At 30.2% G+C, this 25,235-nt stretch overlaps 1 protein-coding gene across 2 annotated transcripts in view; it reads right to left on the bottom strand.

The window, feature by feature from the left end:
- LOC129967117 (neuroligin-1-like) overlaps nt 1–25,235 on the bottom strand; it is a 700,350-nt gene that overhangs the window by 145,843 nt on the left and 529,272 nt on the right. The gene's annotated exons all lie outside the window — the stretch shown is intronic.

A 25,235-nucleotide genomic window follows, 5' to 3' on the forward strand; every position in this document is an offset into this window, starting at 1 on the left:
TAATAATTTCATTCTTTATACTTAAAGATATTATCCTATTAAAATGTTTTATTGGAATTTGCTATAAACTATATAAAGTACGAAACAGGGTATGAAGTATGGGCTAAAGTGTTTCTTAAAAACGCTTAATTATCTCAAAAGAATCAGGCATTTATATTAATATGATATAAAAATTAAGCAACAATGAACATTAAAGAAAAAGGATAACATTAAATGTAATTAAAATACAAATTGAAATTTTTTGATTAAAATTAAAAAATTAAATTGCTTTTAAGCTTTTTACTTTCATCTTCAAAATTTTTATTAATTTTTTATTCTCTGAGTTTTAGTATACTAATAAGGTAATTTTTTAAATTTTTTTTTTTTATTATTCGAAGTTTATTTAAAAGCAATATTGAAGTTGACTGATCTATTTAACAAACGTATAGTATTGACTCAATTATTAGCTGGAACTCAGTTATCGGCCATAACTGATTTTATCCCCCTCCTCGGTAATTTTACTTTTCTTCGAATACTTATATCTCCTCATTTATTAATGTCCAAATGCACTGATCTCGACACAATAAGTCGTTACTTGTAAATATTAGTGAGAAAGCCTATAAGAGTCTATTCTTCCTCTATTTTTTGCTGATTAAAAATTCGTATCTCGGTTCCAACGAAGAGGGTTGAGGTATCCCTATGGTAATAGAGCCATTTCTTGACTGCCCCCCCCCCCGATAACAAAATTCGAGCTCGATGTAAGGCCACAAACTCCAGCCACGAGTAGATTAACAATTGCTATAAAACATTTTCTAACTTCTGTATTACATTATATAATTTGGGAAAATGCTTGGCCAAAATGATGACACATTTGTGATAAACTTCAATATACTTTTCCACGAAAGGGCATGTTTGTACACGGGGGCGAAGTTGGAACTCGTTTGTTCACATCAAAGCACAAGAGAAAACAGACAGAAATCTTCCTCTTTCTTGAATTTACTAAGAGATTCTGATAGGGATTTCTCTGACATGTTCTTATTTAAGAAAGAAAATCTTTGAAAGAATGCTGTTAAAAAATTTTCTCCCTTCCCTTAGAGTGTGGGAAATCAAAACTGAGAAACTTTGTAAAACCTGTGTAAAAATAATTAAATAAAAAAAGTGGGATAAGACAAAATTCTAGAATAAAGTAATACGGTTGCATTTAAGATTATAATTAGAAAATTAATTATGATTTAAATTAAATTAAGAGATATCATTACGTTTATATATAGATTTCATATACATGGGCAATAACAAAATAATATGTGTATTACGCACTATATAATACACAATACGTCCTTTCATGTCGTTATCCAAATTTTTTGTAAACCTAAATCAAATCCGCATTTCATTTTTATAAATGCGTACTTCGTATATAAGATTACAGTTTATTACGCATTTTCAAATGAATGCAATTTAAGACAAGAATATTTAAATTATGTCTTTAAGCCTTGATAATAACATCTTACGGAAGAGGAAATTTTAATTTTTTCATACAAGAGTATTAGATATATAATTCTTCACTAATGTTATATGCACATACGAATTGAGATTCAGCCCCAGAATATTTTTTTCTCTTTTGATCATGAGATTTAATTTACATAATGGATAATTGTATTTAGGAGAACATTAATTAAAAATTCATTAACGCTACAGAAAGTTAAAAAAATAAGGAACAAAGTCCTGAAAGAGCTTAAATTTGTCTAAGCGAATAATCTGTTAGCACTGGCATACTGTGTTTGTTTAAAGTATAAAGCTGCAAAGATAATGTTATTCCTTTAGATTATTTAAAATGCTATCTAATAAAATTACTTTTTCCAGGCTTTGTTGCGATAATATGTGTTTATTTTAAGATGTTAGACGTATCTTTATGGCGAATTTTACTTTTAAAAGTGTCTGTTTAAGACTAGACATCTAAGACTCATTAGCAGTTATAATTTTTCTATATAAACTGCTTTTTCAAAGGAAATTAAATCATATTTAAAAATTTATTCTGGAATGGTGTATTTATTAAAATGGAAATATAACAATACTCCCATAAAAAGTAGGCTATAATGGAATGAAAGAAACATATAAAAGCATATTATGCGACAGTGTCCAATCATTAAAACTTAAAAATATTTATTACATTAAAAATGTATTAATACTATTTGTAATGAGTTATTAGTAATAATAATTTCTAATTTGAGCGCTTTAGGCAATGTATCATCATTTAATTATAAGTAATAACATCAAGTTACGCTTTGTCATCATTATTATTAAATATATTTTTAGATAAATAATCTTCCATTGATTTTTAGTTGAAACTTTATATATAAGATATAAAAAAATCAGGTAGTCGTGGTAAAAATCCTTTTTACCTCGATTATCTTAGGATTGGAATTCAGCTGTTTTTCTTGTAAATTGATAGAAAATAAATGTGAAAGTCAATAAAATAAAACTTAGCAGTAATTTCAGATTTCCACTCGAATATTAGTTTGGAAATTTATTTTGATAAAATAAAGATCACAATATTTGTTTACATGTCTAAGAGTTGAGTTCGTTTTATAACAATATTTTGAACTTCGCAACTTCCTTCAGAGGTTCTTGAGTTCGATTGATACCAGAAAATTAAATGTGACTAAACCTTTCGACAAAAGAGAGATTTTTGCGATTTGGTTACCTTTTATTTCCATTCTCCAACTTATATGGAAATCAACATTTCAGTTTCAATAGCATAGTCATTCCAGGATTATTTGTTGTATTTTACATGCGTTCAATAAAGATCTAAATTTTATATAATTAATAACCAAATTTAATGTTACTTATTGATATTTTTTAGCCAAAATAATGTGACTTTTCCTATGTTTTCCATTTTTTATTTTTTTTTATTTTTGTGTAAAATGTACAAGAAATTCTTGTATACAAAACACACACACACACACACACACACACACACACACACACACACATATATATATATATATATATATATATATATGTCATTTAATATGTCATTTTTACACAGTTTCAGTTGAATTAATTAAACAGAAAGTGGAATTGTATCAGGAAATAAGAGAATGAAATTACTATGGGCTAAATTAAGAAAAGATTTGGAAATTAATTTGGTTTAAATTAAGACTTTAAAATATCATTGCATATATATAAACACACACATTCATAATGAAGATAAAAGTGAGTGTAAAGCCAGAATACCAGACTATTTGACACTATTTTTGCCCAAAATTAAATTTTACACTATTTTAAAACTAAAAAAAAATAGTGTATTCACCATGTCAAACTCTTTTTGCCTAATTTCCAACAACAGAGTATATTACTAACTAATCACGTGATTTTCTTCCATCTTAGAAAGCTAAAGAAGAAGAATTCCCTTTAATATCCGAGTCATTCGCAAGAAGAATAAAAATCGCCGGGAATTCCGTATGTAGTAAAGTCCGACATTTACATTTTCAATACCGCTATGTTATTATGGGTCTGATCTCCAGTAGAAAGGTTCATCTATGCAATAAAGGAAACATATCTAAGGCAATTAAAATAACAGCGCTTTAATATCTGACAATTAGACGGAACCAAGGGCAAGAGAATATATCTAAATGATTTAACTGGAATTTGATATAATCAGAGTCCTTGGTGAACCAGCTGACAACTAATTATAAATACGATAAAAATTCCAATTTATTTAAAGAATCAGCGCTTTATGCTTTTAAAAGTTTGTCCCGAGTTTCAATTTTTGATATAATATTATTTTATACATTTCGGTTCATTAATAAAATAATTGTCATTAAAAAATGTGTGTGCAGTCGACATAACTCTCACTTGTCATATGAGTTGTAGTTTCACAAGGAACTATAAAAACTTAACATATTTAATCCTTGGACATTTGGTTGGAACTAGAACGAGAATGATTTGCAGTCTTAGAAGCTATAAATATTTTTTAATGTTTTATACAAAGGGTCGTTTTAGGTGAAATAATAACTAAATCAATTATTGTAATAATTATTAATTAAAATTATGATATGAATGGACAAATTGTAACTTCCATTGCAAAACGCTATAGAAATAATCGTTTACTGCATATTCATTTTCCCCTTTGTTTTTGATCGACTGATTATTATCAAGAAATGGATTACTGCTGATTTGTGTAACAAAGTTCAGTCACAATAACCAATTATTATTGACACAAAATAAACTTTAAAAAAACTTCTTCTTTTATACTGAGTTAAATATGTTTTCTATAAGTTGTAACCATTCATAAGCAAACAAAAGTCTTATATCAGCCTGTATTTTATGGTTATTTACTTTAATCGGATATTACTTAGTGATTTTCTGAAAATATAAATAAGACAATGTTATAATTCTATTATTCTGTCATTTCTTTATGTCATTTAAATTTATGATTAAAAAAGCATTTTTATAAAATGCCTTTTTAATCAAAAGATGATTCATTTAACCCGATTCATTTAAATTGTGCTTTGATTTATTAAGGAATATTCATATCATCACTACATAAAAATACTTTTCATCTCAATTTTGATATTTTTTTCATGGCACATGCTACATTTACATTTTTATACAATCAACCATAAACTTTCAATTAAAATGTGTTGTTTTTTTGGGATAGTAAAAGTTAACGAGTTTCCACATTCAAGAGAAAAATCCTAATATTTGAACATAATAGACATCAGCATTTTCTTTCGTCTAAAAAAATGACTCTCTTATGAAGAAAAAATGATCTAAGATTCAGTACGTTGATAGCTTCGCAAATGAAAGTGAAAAGAAAAAAGGCAACTGTAAGAAAATATGAGTCGTTGAAGTATAAAAAGTTAACCGTCTTTCTTCATTTGTTGGGGGCTCTGATCAAAAGAATCAACTTTTATTTTTGATCTTCTTCCTCCGACAGATTTATGTTTTGACCCTGCAGGTAGCTAGCTAATCGGAAGTGGAGGTCGGGAAACATAAAGTTGCTTCTCAAGGAGTGGCGGCGCAATTAACCTTCCTTTTATCTATCACTGAACGGGTCTTGTACACGTCACTTTCATATTGGCGGCTAATTGCCATGTGATAACGACGAGAGGATTAAACTGAGAAGATACTCACGTACTTGAGGAAAAAATATTATTCTTTATTATGAATCTCATCATATTGACTGAATTTGCCTTTTCTGAAATGTGATATGTATAAAAAAGCACATAGAGTCATCTGAAAAATTCATATTACTTATTTTTAAAGATTTATAAAGCAGTTTTAAAATAGTATTAGAAATACTTCATTTAAAATTTATTAAAATGTTACTTTTTCATTTAATGATCTTATATAAGCTTTTCCTTTTGAACCTGCAAGCGGGGAATTAAAGAAATATCTACGATTCTACAATATTTATGCATTCATGTTTTTATTTAAAAAAGTTATTACTAATAAAATGTTGAATGAACTGATTCTGAATGATTATGAGAAGGAAATAATGATGAATAATAAATTCCTAAATTATGAATGAATAATTATCTGATACTTAGAATGATTATTTTGAGAAAATGCAATATCTTGAATAATTTTTTCTGCATTTAAATTCACGGCTTCCTCCCAGTATGATTCTTTTCGATATCTAGTTCTAATATTTAATTTGCTTTTATAAAGCCGCCATAAAGAACCAATTCATTAAGGAAAATGCAATTTATCACATATTTCTACATATCTTTTACTGAAGATAAAAGAGATACATTTTTGTACTTAAAACCTGCTTTATTTTAAATGCTATTTAAATGACTTACGCATTATTTCACTATTCATTAAATAATAAAACAAAATTGTATTTATTTTTTAAAAAAATAGTATAATTAATTATTATTATTATTATAAGAATTATCTATATCATCACACGCATTTTAACTTTTGTATTCAGTATTTTAATATGTTCTGTTTACAATAGCAACACCAAATGAGTGTCCATATCAACTCGTTTTTAATTGCTTATCATTATGTTTCGACTTGGCTTTTCGGCTTTTTGAGTAACAATAACTAATTGTTAGCTTTCAGCTACAATACTTTCATGTGGTGCCATCCGTCCCTTGAACAATATAATAGTTAACGACTTTTCTTTTAGAAGTCAGCAAATTATCCAACTATTCACATCGAGCTTTTTATGCAAATAATGCATCTGCGAATGCATCAACATTTTCTTTCATTGAGAAGTTCTTTTATGGGTATCACAAAAGATAAGAAGAAATCTACAGACTCTTATTGTCGAACACAATGGGCTGAATATTTTGAGGAGAAACTCAATGGAGGGGAACACAACTGAAGAGAGGTATGAGTATTTGAAGAATAAAATATTAAAGGGGTACGATATCTTCTGAACTTTTTTTATATTTGAAATACTATTGGAAACTTTTAGGACTATTGCAACTTAATATATAACTAAAGTATTTTTGGAAATAAAAAAAAGTTTAATCTGTTTCCCTAGTTAAAATTTAAATTATATTTCAATTTTTTAAATTTGATTCAGTTTCGATTTGTATAGTTACCGATATCTTATATCTTTAAACGAGCTTTATGTTTTTATATTTAAATAAGGTTTTGCTTTTTAAGTTAATCTATATAGGTGTCTTTCCTGAAAAACGCGATTTTATTTTCAAAAAATATTTTTACAACTAACTATAAACTCGGCAACTTTGTCGCCAAGCCCGGAGTCATTGATCCGGCATCCAATTGAACTGATCGTAAAATGGTCCTCCCTACAGTGGTACTGAGTGTGATGGTAAACAACATTACAGATTCGCAACATTGCTCTCCTCTTGAAGGACTGACGAGCCGGCAGTTTCACTATAATCAATAACTGGTATAGGCCATTGATTGATATGAGCAACTGTTGGTCCGGCAGTGGTCAGCCTCCGTGATTTCGCCGACGACATCATTCACTAGGGTGGTGATGGTAAGAGATCCTTCTGGACCCTGTCGCTGTTTGGGGCTTAGACCTCTTCTTTATTTCGTATTGTACATTCAGACTTGATCCCATTTCGTAAAATGCAAGGTCTTCAAAGATCCAAACATCGTACAGGTACAAATTCTACCCAAGTACAAATCTCTCCGGAACGAATTCTTACCAAGTTGGCCGATTTCCCACTTTCAACTTGCACCATTAAACCAACCAAGTATCAGGACGCTTCGACAGTGCCTTCTTGGGTCCACTTGACATCCAGGCATTCTTAGCCGTCCTCCCAAAACTTTCCAATCATGGACTTATTTCCGATTCATTCTCGACACTCGAGAACTGTTCGCAGCTCTCAACACAAGGATCCAAAGTTCCTCTCATCTTCGGCTCCTATTCGCTTCACACTACTATTCAGATCCACAACAAAGACGAATTCTCGAAGTAAATCCGAAGCGTGACTACAAGGATCACCGATTCCAACCGCGGACACTTCCTCAGTATCAATCCTCAAGGATATATCAAGAGGCTTGGAAATAGATTGTCCCTTAAACCTCTGAGACAAATCTACTCCCAACATGTTCGCGTTAGCTGCTGTGTCTACTGACATCGAACACGGATTGGCACAATCAATCCCATCCAAGCAAAATTCATTTTCTCCATCCCCAAGTTCCTGAATTTTCGATTCTGCTTCAGGGGCTTCATTCGGAAAAGACAATTTTCTTTCTGCAAAATGGTCACCATAGTAATGAAACATAAACTGTCGAATTAATACTGTAATATTTCAGATTGTTTCGAATAACATGTTAAACTGAGTTCATTCATGATTTTTTAAAATTTAAATGACCAGATCACATGTAAGATGGAAAATTATCCATATGTAATCAGCATGTGATTCGTATCTAAATATTTTCTCCGAAGAAACATGATTTTATGGGGAAAATAAAAACTGCCTAGCGAAGATTGCTTTTCCAGATATTATATATAATATGTAAAATATAATATAATACAAAAATGTACAAGCACGTCAAGATGCAAATTGCATTAAATTTAATGTGAAAGTGTTACTCTCATATATAGAAAAAATGAGAAATTCATCAACAAATAGAGTTATACATAAAAATAAATAAAAACAATATTTTTTCTTTATACACTGGTGGAATAAAAATTTCCAACACCATGAAGGACTTGTGCTAGATAAACCAAATTTGGTAGGCACACCTGAAAGGCCGGCGTCCTGGCATAGGGGTAGAGCGTCTTCCCCGTGATCTGAGCGTCCTAGGTTCAAATCCTGGTTCGGGCATTGTTGTTCTTCATCTGTTCTATCTGTGAGATGTGTGAATGTGCCCTCCTGTAAAAAGGGGTTGTGCAAGCGAATGAGTGATGCGTGAGTAGCAAAGTCGTACTCTTAGTCCTAGTTGGCGCTACAAAAAAAAAAAAAAAAAAAAAAAAAAACGCTCCCCCACGGGCTTAAATCGCTGTCTTCGTAACAGCGGGCTTGATTATGGCAAGTGCCATAAGAAACAATAGCATACACTTGAAAGATGACATCGATTCAAATTTCGCGCTACACGCATAAGTGTGGGGCTAGTAGCGCCACTCAGAATTTACATATTAGGTTTGCTTTAAATGGATGTTGTAAAGTTCGTGAGCGTTATTTATCTTTGAAATCTGACGTATTGAGTTTATGTTAGCCAAGAATGCCTTTAAGAAGGCGAAGAAACCGTTATCAACAGCTTTCCGAGTTTGAATAAGGTCGTGTAATACGGCTACGAGAGGGTGAATTTTCTTCCCGCGATATTGCAGAAGGACTTGGCCGGAATATATCCAGTGTGAATTATTGTTGGGAGCAGTGGTCAAGGGATGGTACTCCCTCAAGAAGACCGGGTTCTGGATGGCCAAGTATCACTACTGAGAGTGAAGACCACTAAATTCAGCATACGGCTGCGACGCATCGCACTGCGTCTGCGGCAGAAGTTCGAGTTGCAGTTGGTACCACAATGACTAGGGATTGCAATACCGGACCAAAATTTCAATTCCGGTATTCGGTATTTTTTACATCTTAATACCGGGATACCGGTTTTAATACCGGTATTAAAAATTTTAGAAAAAGAAAGAAAATACAGGTGTTTTTTTTATTTGCCAGTTTTATTAGAAAGGGTAAATATCACAAAAAGTAATTTGTGACTTATAAATTATAACAGTATATAAAGAATCACAAAAAAGTAAAGGAACAACTTATTTATTTAAATCACAAAAAATTGTCTGTGGTACTAATACAAATTTTTGAAATGTGATCTTAAAAAACATAATGCATCAATTGTACTGTCATGAAGCCTGAAAAGCAATTTTGTGCAAAAATTACTAGCTGTCAAAAACGTTCTTTCGGCATCTACGATAATTAGTGGTACTGTTAGCAATGCACGATATACTTTTTCCAAGTATTTACCTCTAAATCCCTCATCTTCTCATATAAATCGATTTCTTATAGGATGGTTTTGGATATAGCTGATTTCTGTATTGTATTTTGGCTCGTTGGAATTTTCTTATTTATCGCCAATTCTAATTTTTGTTCAAGAGACAATTCCTTTTCACTATCGACATTAGTGTCATAATAATATTCGATAACTGAACCGAATTCTTTTGAATGTGGATAGGTTTGTGGGTAAAAAATTTGAAGAAAATTTACTATAAACTTAATCAGATTTGAAATGGTTATTTTCTTTTCTTCTTTTTCATTTTCACTTTTAAAATCATTATAATTATGTAAATACCATTTTCTTTTTCGATATGCCTTTCTTCTGTGCGATTTTTCAATGTAATATATAATCTTCAGATAGTGATGTGTGCTTTTAGGAGTAAATGGTTCCAACGTGTTTTAAATTCTAATGTTAACATATATTCTGTTTTATTTTCAGTTAGTATGTATTTTAGTAATATGTCATCTTTTATAGGGGAACATTTAAATATCTTAACAATTTTTCGATCTTTATAAATTATAGGAAGCAATTCTTGTTGGGTTAATATTTCATCCTCATTAGCAATATCTTCTTCAACAATTACATTGTCATTATCTTCATCGTCAATATCACTCTCACTCTTACGCTCTTAAAAAATTGGAATCCGAAGTTTCTATATCCACAGTATTTGGATTCTTCTGCTCTTTATTTTTTTGATATAATACATCTATTACTCCTAACTGAATTCCATGAGCATAGCACAATTGTTGATTTGCACCAATCAACTTTCCAACTTTTTTCATAACTGTTGCACCATCAGTCATTATGGACACAATTTTTCTTTCAGGGATAATCCATGTTTAGCTAATTTAGATTTAAGCAATTAATTAAGCCATTAATTAGTTAATTCATTTCACCCGTTAGGGAGACATAAAAACAAAAACGTATACTATTTTGCTATGTTGGCTATCCCTGAACATATAGTGGAGACAATTTTAAAAATTTCTAGTAAATACCGAAAAACCGGTATTTAAACTTGTGAATACCGGTATTACAAAATTGTACAAATGGCTCAAAATACCAGTATTCGGTATCCAGGTATACCGGTATTGCAATCCCTAACAATGACGCAACGAGCTGTTAGAAATCGGTTACTTCAAGAACAGCTCCGAGCCAGGCACCCTGTAGCAGGCTTGCATTCCACTAACTCCAAGCCATTGCCGTTTACGACGCCAGTGGTAGCCAGAGTTCATTGGAGGACGAAGTGGAAATCTATTGTGTTTTCTAATGAAAGCATGTTCTGCCTTGGCCCCAGTTATGACCGTGTATTGACCAGAGGAACACCGCAATCAAACTGTCTGCAGCCTAGACGCACTGGACCTACATCTGGAGTCATGGTCTGGGGATCAATTTCATGTGACAGCAGGGGCACTCTCGTGGTTATCCCAAACACAGTGACTGCAACTTTGTACGTCAGTCTGGTAATTCAACCTGTTGAGCTGCCATTCATGAACAGCATTCAAAGGGAAGTTTTCCAACAAGATAACGCTCACCCTCATACCGCTGTTGTAATCCAACGTGCTTTACAGAGTGTCTACATGTTACCTTCGCCTGCAAGATCACCAGATTCTGTCTCCAATTGAGCACGCGTAGGATATCTTTGGACGACCAATCCAGCATCATCCACAGCCATCACTGACCGTCCCAATATTGACAGAAGAAGTACAACAAGCATAGAATTCCATACCACAAGGTGACATTTGGCACCTGTATGACACAATGCATGAACGTTTGCAGGCCAGTTATTAATGTAACAATGTAATGATACACCGGTTATTAATGTAACAAGATTTCACATTTGAAATGCAGTTTCTTGAACTTAAATTAACCTGTAATCTTGAAAATTTTATCAATTAAGAATGTTAACTAGACAAATACATTTTCCAAATTTCATAACACTACAATAACATTTTCTTTGTGTTGGGATTTTTTCTCCATCAATTTATATTAAAAATTAGTAATGAAAGGAACAGGAAACTTATTTCATACCTAGTTCTATCATATACTTAATGTTAAACACGCACAAAAAAATTTGGAACTCTATTTTAAATAGGGTAAAAATTCTTAATATTTTGAATATATAAAATTAAAGTAAAGAAAAAAAGTATTTAAAATTCATTTACGAATACATTTTTGGCCTCCATAAATATGAATGTAAATATCTTCGAAAATATCAAAAGCATAACTTGGAAATTTTGATATAATAAGAAATTTTGATTAACATTTCATTTGATAAATAAAGTCGTAGAAATAAGCAAAAAAAAAGGCAAATGTTTTAGGTACTTTGTCCCTATTCTGTGTTTTGGAGTTTCTTGTCGAAAGAGAATTTGCATTTTTTTTTTAAATTTGTATCTCTTTCCTAAAATATATTTATGTTTTTCGTCTATAAATATTTGATATTAAATGGATAACAAGAAACACATATTAATAAAATATTAAATTTCATTTCAGAGTCGATGGCAAAATTAATCTTGTGTCCATGACTGAATAAATTTTCTCAATTTGCTATGATATCAAAATTTTTCCACTTAAAATTATAAAATTTATCACATTATCGAACTTTAAAAAAAATGTGAGATATAAAAATATACACGTTTTAAGTTTTATAACACTATCAACTATTGAACTTAACGGTGGCAGAGTGAGTTAAGTGATGTTATGCTTCACAAATGGAAGAACATTATGAAAAAAATTGATGGACGTGATTGCACTTTCACCAACAGCAAAATTATCAAGGGATTTATGATTATATCTAAGTAAACATAATTGAGGATCAGATTTACACGAAGAAGAGAATCTTTTGTACTTTTTTGTATATTGCAGTTTATTCAAATTCATTTTTATCCAAATGATGAAACATCGGCTTAACCAATGGAAAATTCCCACTCCTTTTGTTTATCATGATTCCATAATTTTTTTATCTTTCGAATTTGATTAGATATGCTAAGCGAAATGGAGGTAGAGTCACAACTATCAATTTTCGACCATTAGCAACCACATTTTATAATTTCTTAATCTTTTTTTCAAAGGAGGAGGGAATCTTAAAGCCTTTTTTTTATAAATCTTCGGTGTTATCGAAGAGACAGCACACTTTCCACTCATCTGGAATCATGATTTGAGGTCACGTTCGATCACTCTGGTGATTATTATCCCTCAACAATAAAATACAGTGGTTTTCAATGATGGATTTAAGTTGATTGTTATGGACACATCTGATGAGTTTTAGTTATGCGAATCCATCTGAAATAGGTGGCAATCTCGTTGCTCGAATATCGGCAGATTCTGCGTGTGTTCTTGAAATATCTCGCATCTTTGAATACATATGCAAATAGCTTCACAGTCGCTTCAAGCATGCTTAAACACTTTGTATATTGGCAATTCAGTTTTGTGCAGTTTTTGTAAACATGGCACTTTTTAAAAGGGCTGTCAATAAATGTTGCATATTTTCTTTTTAACATGTGTTTCCTGTGTTTTTGCTTACTCTTGTTACTTAGGGCTATACATTTGTATACACTAAACGATTGGTAGAGTGTCCTGCACCAACCCCTAAACTTTGTATCATGAATTCAGAATCACCCTCTATAATCTTAACATTTGCCAGACATAATTGGCTAGGTATCAAAAATTTCATAATTCCTAGAATTTATAATTTTTTACAAATATATTTCTTCGTAAATAGACTAACAGCATCTGCTTAATCGATCTGCTTGCAGAACTACAAAATATCAGATATGGCATGAAAAATGACTTTTTCTAAACATAAACACTCAGAAGTAAAGTATGATTAATTGAAAAATAAACTGAATAAATTTACGGTAGTAAAAACAATGTAAAATTATTACTAAACAGAAAATTAATAGAACTCCCCTCAGAATGAAAAAATTCTTTACCGAAAACGCTGAAGTCTAGGTATTTGTAGAAATGTGTCATATATGTTATCTACTATGTCAGAAATCTGACGCTGGTTGCTCGTGAGATGATATAAAAAAATTTGGTAAGGGATAAAAGTCAATAAAAAATAAGCTAATGACATAGGGATTAGTTCTGAGGGAAAATAAAATTTTAATTACTTTATGGAAGTGAATATTTTATAGTTACGACATTTATACATCTGCTAAGTAGAGGTTAAATAAGTGTATTTGGAGATTACTGAGTTTGCTGTTGTTCCGTTCGCTGAAATGCTAGAAAATAGTTCCAAACTTATCAATAATCAAAACATTGTAACCAAACGCCCAAAATATTTAACCAAAATATTAACCCAAAAATATTTAATTAAAGCGTAAAAGATGTCTTTGTATTTTTTAGCAAGTGATCAGAAACAGTTTCATCATGTTTTTTTCACAGAAAAATTGGCCTAGATGAACGAGTTATGGGGTTTCTGCATTCTTCTGTAAGAAGTTATTTAAAAGGTTAAAATCTATTATCTATACGAATGCATGACATCTGATGTTTAAACTCATTTTCCCAGTAATTCGTTCTAAATCCTTAATAATAAAAATACAGAAACTATTACTCTCATTGGTATATTTTAACATAATATTTATATTCATTGATATTATGTCTATATGATATTATTTTCAACTTGCAGTAATAATATTATCCTATGATACTTTAACTTTTTTAACTAGTAATAAATAGAGGATTTCTATAGTTACATTGAAAAAGTGTTTCAAATATTCATATCAACATCTTTATGTATATTTTTCTTCGGAAAATTCGTTTATAGCTTTTATAATAGAAAGAAACAATATATGACAATGACAATGGATTACAGTGGACAAAGTATTTTAAGAGAAATAAACAATGGAAAAAATCTCAAATGAAACCAAGTATCGTCAATTGAGGAATAAAAAGCCATCCTTCCCATTCTTTCTGCTTCTAGTCGCAAGCATTTATTTCTTTGTACTATTTCTTCTTCTTCGAACATCGCATGTACCCACTCAAAGAGAATGTCGGGAAACAAATGGCAGTAAGAAATAAAACTTGCGTCTCCAGGGAAGATGAAGCAATTAACCTTCCTTCTGTCTATCACTAAATGGGGCTTGAGCACGTTTGTTTGATATTAGTGGATAATTACAGCGGCATCGAAGGAGTATAAACCGAGAACATATTATAATTGTTATAGAACGAAAAAGATTCCGGATATAACTTAGATCTTGAGATTTTTATTATGTTGATTCAGCTTCCATTATGCTCAAAACGCAAATAAAAGACATGAAGCCTGTGTTAAAGTTTTGTTAATATTGAAATTTTTGAACATTTATAATTAAAAAAAAATGAAAAAAAAAACCCAGAAAATACTAATTAATACATTAGCAGAAAATACTAATATTATACAGAAAATAAAAAATTAACAAATTTTTCAATGCAACAAAACTGACAAAAAAATTGGCTTGTTTTTGTTACAAAATCTTTTTTTTATAAACTAAATCTTGCTGCCTTGGCAAATCTATACTTATATAAAGCTCAGTGTGTGTGTGTGTGTGTGTGTGTGTGTGTGTGTGTGTGTGTGTGTGTGTGTGTGTGTGTGTGTGTGTGTGTGTGTGTTGGCGCTCTACATACCAGACTGTTTGACCTACAGCTACCAAATTTGGTACATGTATACTTTGTAGGCCGGGAATGTGCACCCGGGGTCCCTTTTTTGAATTTTTAATTAGAATTTTAATTATTAATTAAAAATTAACTTTCCCGCCAAAAAAGTCATCATTTTCCCCACCAACAAATCAGTAAGGTTTGAGTTTCCCCCCCACACTAATGAAGCTAGGCTTAAGATTTTTCGGCTGATTATTTCAAACGATTCTGTTTATTTTCTTAATGCTTGATTCATTTAAAATTAAACATTGTTAATTAATAGATCTTTCAGATTCATTCTGAAGTACTTTTGAATTACAATAGAACAGAATAAAGGAAATTAAAAATTTCTAATCTGCATAGCGTTACCCCAACTGGCGTAGAAAAATTCACGCATTTGCGTTACCGTAACTGGAGTTGAAAATTCACGCATGCGCATTGTGTTCTGATTGTTGACATGACAACCATTATCAACAGATGATTAAAATTATTTTTATTTTAGTTGCATGCTTTTGTAATTAAATTGTATTTATGTTAGTTATATATTTTTTGTATATGCTTATAGTTTTAAGTACATCGTTTTTTAAGTAGTTTTTTTAACCTGTTTTCAACTGATTATTTTAAACGATTTGTTTTATTTTCTTTGTGTTTGATGCATTTAAAATTAAACATTGTTAATTAATCGATCTGGTCATGATGAATCTGAGAAAATTTTGTTCGCAAATTCTTGAAATATTACATAAATTAAGAAAGATATTCTCTAGTGCCCATTAAGTTTAAACGCTCAGTGACTCTGTTTTCATTAATCATATTACAAAAAAAAAATGCTTTGTTTCAGAAAAAAATATTATTATATCAATTGCAGATTCATCCTTTCCACTTTAATTTAAAGTATAAATTCTACGGGAGCTAACGGAAAATTAGACAGATACATATTGCGTTATGACTGAAGGCCTTTATAATGAGTGAATTATATGACTATCAAAATTTGACGTTTTAAAATATTTTGAAGAAGACACTATTAAAGTAGAAATGGCATAAAATATTTAATTTTTAAAATTTTAAAGAACATTAAGATTGGGGAACCGGCTGATCGCCAAAGGCGGCTAGTGTGAAATAAGAGTGAAATAATGTTATATACTTGAGATACATCAGAAAACACAGTAAATTGGTGTGTAGTTTTCTGCGTCCGAATTTTTGTGTATTCGCAATCATAGAGAATGTTCTCTCCAAAATTTTCTCGCACATTTGACTGAATAGGTAAGTTTGTATTTCAGATATGTTTTTCCAGCCGATTGAAACAGAATTTTAAAGAACTACACTTGCAATAACGAAATAATATGTACCTAATTATTAAATTTAAGTCACTGCGTTTTTGAGTTATTGCATTGACATGCTTCTGAAAGTACACAGCGACAAAGAGCCAAGAGTGAGTTGGATTTGGCTCAACATTTGATAGCTTACAATTTAGAGGTTAAATCTGTCTACCGAATTTTATCCATCCAGCTCTTTGCTTTTTCGTTGCTCTTGCGTTACTTCCTCTTAATAGGTTTCGTTCAAAATTTTTCCTAAAATGCGTTGTTCTAACTCAGGGAGGTCTAAAAACTGGAGATTCGTCCAATTCAAGATTTCAAATTTGTGCATGATTACAATATTTTCTCTATACTTCTTATACGAGAAAGTAACAAGTTGAAAACTACTAGACACCTGATTAAGAATGAAAATTGTAAGGTATCAAACGGGCATAAAAGCAATATCTTCATTTGATTTCTGTTTTAATGAGTCATTTTACTACATGAAAGCCAAGATGTTGTTTCATCCACTCGTTTAAATCTACATACTTGCAAAAGATAAAATATATCTGCAGTTGCAATGATTCATCTTCCATACATTAATCAATGAGTAAAAAATAATAAAATATTAATTTGAAATTTACGTTCTCTGTTATTACAAAAATAATATATATATATATATATATATATATATATATATATATATATATATATATATATATATATATATATATATATATATATATATATATATATATATTGGACATTTTATACCTGGTCTTATATAACTTAAGAAATTGACAGGGAAAATATTTCTTCATAGTGCTAATATATGATGAGATTTCGATAGGGATTTTCGCAACACGCGTCGACGAGGTGGTAAGGGAAAAAAACAGGGAGGTTTTAAAAAAGAATTTGTCTCGTCAGCGGTATTTTGTCCCTTTACGCGGAGAGTGGGAAAGTTAGGCTTTTAGCCGATTCAGCAATTTTGCATAGCTCTCTTGAATTAATTACGTAGAGAAAGTGGAATTGGATCACGAAATAAGAGAATATTTTAGAATGAAGTTACTATGGGCTAAATTAAGATAAAATCTTGGAAATTAATTAAATTGAAATTAGAATTAAAATATCATTATATATATATAGAGAGAGAGAGATCAATGTCACTGTATTTTCTATTATTTAAACGCACTTCAATCGGCAATAGAAAGGGACTGTGGCTCTATCAGTTGCATGTTTTTTGTCTTCAAATATTTAGCATATTAAATGGGTCAGTTTCCATAACCATGCATTTGAAAACTTTTCCAGTTTCTTTAACAGTATTAAATAAAGAATTTTCCTTTTTTCGAAGGGCGGCTTTTTAGTTACTTAAAACAAACCTTTTATGCAAATGGTGATTTTTTTTCTTCGGTCAATCCATTAGCAGCCGTTGTTATCGAAAATCTTTCTTTCCTGAGAATGGTATTTATTGGAATATGAAATGCATTCCCCAAAAGAATTTGAAGGAGCGTGGAAAAATAAGAATGAAATAAAAAACATTATACGCAACTTTCAATTAAGAATAAGCAAATATTAATTGTAACTAAGCAGTAGAATTATCAAGACAGTACAAGTGTCCGTTTTAGCGTATAATTTATACATATTCATTCATTGAAACCACAACAAATGTGCATGTTACGTGACAAGATTTTATCTGCAAGATATATTTTACGATAGGTAACTTCGTTAAAATGTCGATTTTTTTTTTCAAAAGTTCAAAATATGTTTTATTCAATATTCTTAAATTTTGTTACGAAAAACATCACAAATTAAAACGTGATGCAATGATGTTCAATATGCTCAATAGCTCCATAACTAGAGTATAAGCAATCTGCTCATTTTAAAAAAGTCCTACAATTGTTTTAATACTTTACAATGAAAAAAAAATCAAAATTTCATATTATTTGTCAGTCGAAACCCAATATTTTAAAAATTGGACAGAAGAAAAGACAGTTTTTTTTTTTTTTTTTTTTTTTTTTTTTTTACGAACTAGGAAATATACATATTAAGGTATCATCAGGATTTTGAGCAAATTATTTGATAAACGTTTAAACTGGAAATTTCTGGTTTATATCTGTTTTTAGCTTAAAAAGCACATTTTATCAATTTTTAAAGAAACGTTTTTGGAATTTAATTACAATATTTTGGTTCCATGGATGTCCTTTAAATGTATTTTATGCACAAATTCAAAATGTTAATATTTTTGAGCGTTTTTCAGAAATTTCAATCCGAACGTAATCGTGTAATGTATCAATTTTAACAATTTACATCGTATAACTGACAAATGCTGTTAATGTAAAGGTATTTTGTTTTATAATCTATATTGGCTTTAGTAATCATATGTTGTTAAATCTTGTTGTGTTGGACTTTTAAAGCGTGTTTTCTTTATTTGATTGCTTCATGATATTTTAACTCTGAAGATGTTATTATGGTTTTAAGTAAAACCACATGTCTGTAATTGAAAGATAGCGGTTTGATTTTGTGCCATAAAAATTTACCGAATTAATCTTTGGTCCATAAAAACTTTCATAGCTTACATAAAGGAGGAAAGTAATCTGCGAATACAATGAATATATATATTTTTTTCGAAGCAAGTCACTGGGGCATCTAACAGAAAGCTTTAAGATTTGAAGAATAAAATATTAACAAACTTCTTTGGTTTGGGAAAATGCCGCGGTCAAAGAATCTATTTTTTAAGCTTGTTCTTTCATCTTTTGAATGATTTTTCTCTCTACTCAATCCGCAGGTAATCAGCAGTTCAAGTTAAAAATCATAGAACATTAGAAAAGGAAAAGTGTATTTTAAAGCAGACGTATAAATTAATCTTGTTTTATCTTTTACTAGACGAAGTTCGCTTACGTTCTTCTTATATTAAGCATAATTTTTTTATCTATTTGTGATGGAAATGAATGAATGGAAGAGAGTTTATTCAAATCGCTTGACATTGATAAACATCTTTTAACATATTACAAGAAATACGGTGGTGTGAAAACGATGTGTTTGGTACAAAATAGAATAAAACCGATTTTCTTTTCCTAGAGACTACTTAAAATTTAATACATTTAATGAATATGTGTTTGTAAAAGGCGAAACGAAAAAAAAAACTTTCTCTGTCTTATTAATGCTACATTTAAAAAAAAAGACTCTTCATTTCTGGAAATTTATATTATAGTGAAAGAAAATTTAAACTATCCTTTCTTTACATTTTGTATTACTGCCTGCTTTTGTGTATGGTTACTGGATTAATGTCCCGTTCCGAATCTTCATGAGGAATATTTATGAAAAGATCATTCATAAATTTGAATCGTTTTTAAATGTTGGTTTAGTTTAGTAAAATTAAAATCTCTCTTTGAAATAAAATTTGTGCTGCTTTGAGACGAACCTCGCAATTTTGAACCGCCATCAGATGATAAGCAGGGCCTCTGAGCTGCAACTCTCTTCTCCAAATTTCCATATATAGCGGGAGTCGGGTTCTAAATTTGGAACCTTCCAGCCTCGAAACCGAAGACTTATCATCTGGTTTCTTTTAAATGCCAGAGATGAAGCAGCAATGAGAACCCCAACTTTCAAACTAGTGCTCATGTTAGTAATATAACGAGTGATTCAGCGCTTCATTTAATATGTTAATGAATGAGAATCGAGATTCTCTGATTATAAAGTTATTTTTCATTTATTATTTATAATTTTATTTATCTCATGTCTTTATACTCTTATTCTTAAGAAAGCAGTTTTACGCAATATTCGTGCAGTTTTACTATATACTAAATATTATTTATTTTCATTTGTTAATTTCTTTTAATATGTCTATATACTAATATTTAAAAAATGAATGGAAATGATTATCTTCATAAATCTTCTACTTTTATTATAACCAGCTCTTTTTTTCCAATAATTTAATTTATTCATTCTTAATATAAATGTGTCTTTTTGAAAATTTCCCGTATAAACATCTTTATTTACATCCCTCCGTTCTCTTCAAAGCGCCCAATGAATACTCAATTAGTGTTTTTGATTTTTTTTTTAAAAAAGCTTTATATTGCTTGCTATCTTAGATGCTTTTTATTATCTTGCTATTTTAAATATTTGTATCAACATTTTTCTGCAAATAATACATATAAACATCTTCTTCCTTAAAAAATTCTTTCGTCCACCTCTTAAGAGGAAAAAAAAATTACTGATTGTCCAATCCAATCCAGTGGGCTGATAACATCGCCAAAGAACTGAATGGAAAGAAGAAAGCATTAACTTTTGAAGAATAAAATATTAACCGTCTTCTTTTATTTGCTTGGCTCCTGGTCAGTGTAATCTGATTTTTTTAACCTTCTCTATTTCCTTCGAAAGATTTATTTTTCCCCTCAAGTAACCGGTCCCAAGTGGAGGTACAGAAACAAGTAACATTAAGAAGTGAAATGGGTATTTTGCAAAGGCAGCGATGCATTTGATATAACTTGTTTCCATTTATCATTTCTTGTGACCACCATATATGGCATATTAGCGACTCATTGCTAAGAGAAAATAAACTGAAGGGGAACAAAGTGAAGATTTATTACAGTTTTTCAATGTTTATAGTCAATAGAAATTTAAGAATGCAAGTTTCTTAAATTAACAATGATTCGTCATTTAAAACAAGCAGATAAAATGCTTCAACTCTAACTACAAGATATATAATATCATTAATTACGGATAACTTAAAATTATGCATGCTGAATTCTTCTTATTCACAATTAAGCTTTATTAAAAAAATACCAACTAACAATACTTGAGTAAAGTTTCATTTCTTTGAAGCTCGTATGCTGTTGTTATTAGCATTGCATCTAGTTCAACGTTAATACAAATGCAGGAGAACGTTCACCATCGTAAGGTCAATCTAATCAGGTTCTTAGCGAAGATTCGGGAAACAAGTTATTACGGGATTGTGCTCTGGGAAAGGCAAGGTCAGACTGATATTCCCGAGGAAGTAGGAAATTTCTTGCATCTCTCAAAAACACAATATTATTAATAAAAAAAGAGAGTGAATGCATTTTTGAAGTAAGGATGTGAGATCTACTTGAGTGATCCTCACTGTCCCAGGAGATATCTGCAAAAGTTTCGCTACCTGAAAAAAAATCAAAAAGACATCAATGACTGTGTAATAGGTTCTTTAGTATTTATCATCTTTCTTTTAAAGGAGCGTGGGTTCTATAACGAATTTTTGTGAATTTTTTATTTAGGGAAATGAAATTTTCTATGCTTATGAATAAAATAAGTCAAATGCCTTTATAAATACGCCAAATACCTATGAAAACATTTTTAAAGCAAAATATATTATTTAAAAAAATTAAAAATATATAATTTCCAAAAATTTCTAAATATTCGAGGCGATTTAATTTTAATTTCTTTCCTCATTATCCTATATAAATTTATTTAGAACAAAACTGCGTATGATTTTGCTATTCGAAAGTTCATTATTTAGAAATGTTTTTATGTACATGCGCTGAATTTTCATAAAAATGTTGCTTTTTGTTGAACTGATATGAGGATTTTTTTAACTGTTTAAATAAACATAAAATGCATACACTTCTTTATTGCTTATCCGGTATCTTCCACATATTTTTTTTTTTTTTTTTTTTTTTTTTTTTGTAATTCCCACAAAAATTGAGACACCTGGAACATTTGAAACTTATTTAAATATAACAAGAACATTGTTTTAACGAAAAGTCATTAAATATATATATTTATTTTCCTAAAGTCTTCAAATATTCCTTTTATAGAATAATATATTTTATAATGATATTTTAATCAAATAAAAGCGTATCTTTAATGATGAAATAATTTTAAAAAATCATGTATTTGTCCTTTTTTTCTTATTTCAATGTCCGCTATCTCCTCAAACTGTCCTTAAAATATTTTGCCTCTGATTCATGAGAGATAGTGCCACTGTTGATTCACTTTACTGTCCCACAAGGATGCTCAATTAACTTAATGCATAATAAGGAAGAATCATCCTAAGTGTTTTTAGTTTCACAATCCAAATCCTATTACCAATTTAGTAATAGGTAGCCCGGTTCAGCATAAAGAATAATGTATAAGTTTATGGTATGGACGCAATATCTGCCTCATGTGAGTTGCCTTAGTCACACGAGAAGCATTCGTGCGATAGTCCTATTCATGCCAAACAATGTAAAACAACGTGTTGAGTATTCGATCGCAACATGCATCCTCTACGCATGGTTATATTTATCTTCTGAAATTACTTCCTGTGTGTTTATTTCATTGAGATTTGCCATAGACTTTTACTTATTTCCTTACTTATGTGCTATAATGAACGAACTGAAGGTAACCCATTTCAGCATAGAGAATACGGCACATGATGATGAATAAGATGATCTCATGGACGTTGCCCTTTGGGCCATGTATAGACACATTGGATAATTATTACTTTAAAAAAATCTATGCGCTTTCCTTTATATTATGAGTAAATTTCTTCCTTCTATCATTGCTAGCAAAAAAGTTATTGTCATTTGCAATCGGTCCAATTGTTTCAAATGTTATTATAGAATTTATTTCTCCTCTGAATAAGAAATTCTTTTTCTGTTCTTTAAATTTCTTTTACTCTCATAAATAACGAGCTCCTTTTGCAAAGGAAACAGTTGCCAGTTATTCATATCTTAATGTAAATAATCTGCAGTAAAGAAATTTTTTATGGATCTCAGGAGTAGAAAAAGAAAAAGCAATCGACTGCCAAACACAATGGTGAGAATATTTCCCAAAAGAAAGCAATCGCAGAAAGCACAAATAAGAAAAAAATGAGCATTAGTCGCTACAGAATGAAATATTTACAATCCTTTTTCGTTTGTACGCATTTCTGGTCAGCAAACTCGATTTCTTTTTTACACATTCTTCCTTCCAGAGATTTATTTTTTTCACCAAGAAGGCAGACAATCCGATCAAAAACAAACAACATTACGAAGTAAAAATTGCACCTCGCTTGGGGTTGCGACGCAAATAACTTTTCTATGTGTCACCATGCGTTTCTATTTCCTATTAGAGGCCAATTTCTGTAAATTATTAGCAAGGAAAAAAAGAGGATGCGTCATCATTTTTTAAAGAATCGAGATGTCCATAGTCAATAATTATTCACTGATCTATTCCTTTGTTTACTGATTTTTTTCACAGGGCTTACATTTTGGCACTGCTTGCAAATAAAAAAAAATTAAATATAAATTGAAAATTATGCAGTGATTTTGGATATGGATAAAACAACGGATCAGAAAAAATTATGAAAATGCCTTTTTTGCGATATGTTAAAAATTTAATTGCAAATCTAAGACTATTACATTTCAAAACTTGCTATACGAAAAAAATATTTCTTTGAAAAATCTGATAATAAAATTTGTGATTCAACAATTAAGGATATAGAAATTCAGCAGCTCTAGCTTACTTCAAATATATTGCTTTATTCATAAAGTGGTAATGTTGTAGTAAGTAATAATTTTTCTGTCTAAATGAGAATAAATAAGAAGATTGCAATACGTAGCAATAAGTAGTAAAGGTATATGTAAAGTACAATTTCATGTAATTATAGATATGATTGTTTATTATATAGTTCGCTTACGTATGTGATGAAAGTGAACCCTAAAATTCTGTTTCGAGCATAAAAAAATAGTTGCGGATTCGAATCTAATTTAAAACTGCAAATTATATCAAAGATATCAATGATAGTATTGCATTCTCCAAACTTCGATACCAAAAATTGTTGAGACTACTTATGCCAGAACCGTTTGAAAAAGAAGGAATCGCTCTCAAATTCGCCAATTGTCCAGTCCACCGCCTTCCACACCACTAAAAGATTATTTTTAAATTTTCTTTCTTAACTAGTTATAACCCAAAAAGTTATTTGTTAATGATAACTTATTTGTAGTTGATTCGTTAGAAATTATTTTATTTCTATCATTTTCAGACTTGAGTGGTACAAATTATTTCTATAAATTTTGTAAGTCCAGTTGTAAAATTTGTATCTACCAAGACTGAATTAAGCAGCTTCAGGATGAACCATAGAATTGAGTTAATGATTTCTTTTCTTTTAGCACAATAATGTATATTTAAACAACATCAATCTTAACTAAAGAACGGCTTTAAATAACGGCACCTTTTTATGCACATCTTAAAAGTTTATGAAGTACTAATAATTAAATAATTATTTTTAGCAAATAAAAATCCTCTTATTATTTGCACTGATCTGCTTTCTCGCGCTGACATTATTTTCCATACGAGAATTCTTTTATGGCTTAAAAAAGAGGAAAACGTCATTTGCGAGCGTCTGGTCGAAGAATACAATGAAGTGGATGCCAGGCAAAAGAACTCAGTGGAAGGAGGCACAGAGAAACCATTAGCAGTTTGAAGAATAAAATATTAACCATTTTTTTTCGTTACGGAGAGCTCCTGGCGAGACAATTTTTTTCGCAATCCTTCTTTGAGCGATTTGTCTTTTTACATCGCAGGTAGCCAATCGAGAGAAGGGTCAAGAAAACGAACAGTATTAAGAAAAGGGGGAAAATTCCTTAAATGAGGGGACTCAATTGACCTGCTTTCTGTCTCTCTCACGACGGCTTTGAATAGATTAATATTATATTAACTCTCATTGAAATGAGTTGTTAGTGATTAGGAATAAGCTGAACAAACTTTATCCTTTGTAACAATTTTATCAATTACATTGTTTATTTAAACTTTTTGTTAATTACAGTTGTAATTCAGAAAAAGCAAATTTAATAAGTAAACATGAAAAAATTAAATAATGTCTTAAATTTAAAAAAATATTTGCATTAATTTTCGAAAAGAAAATAAGAAATTTTCTATAGCCGTTTTATTTGCTCTTATAAATTTATGAGATAA

The sequence above is a fragment of the Argiope bruennichi genome, chromosome 4 (assembly GCF_947563725.1).
Source record: "Argiope bruennichi chromosome 4, qqArgBrue1.1, whole genome shotgun sequence".
Lineage (NCBI taxonomy): Eukaryota > Metazoa > Arthropoda > Arachnida > Araneae > Araneidae > Argiope > Argiope bruennichi.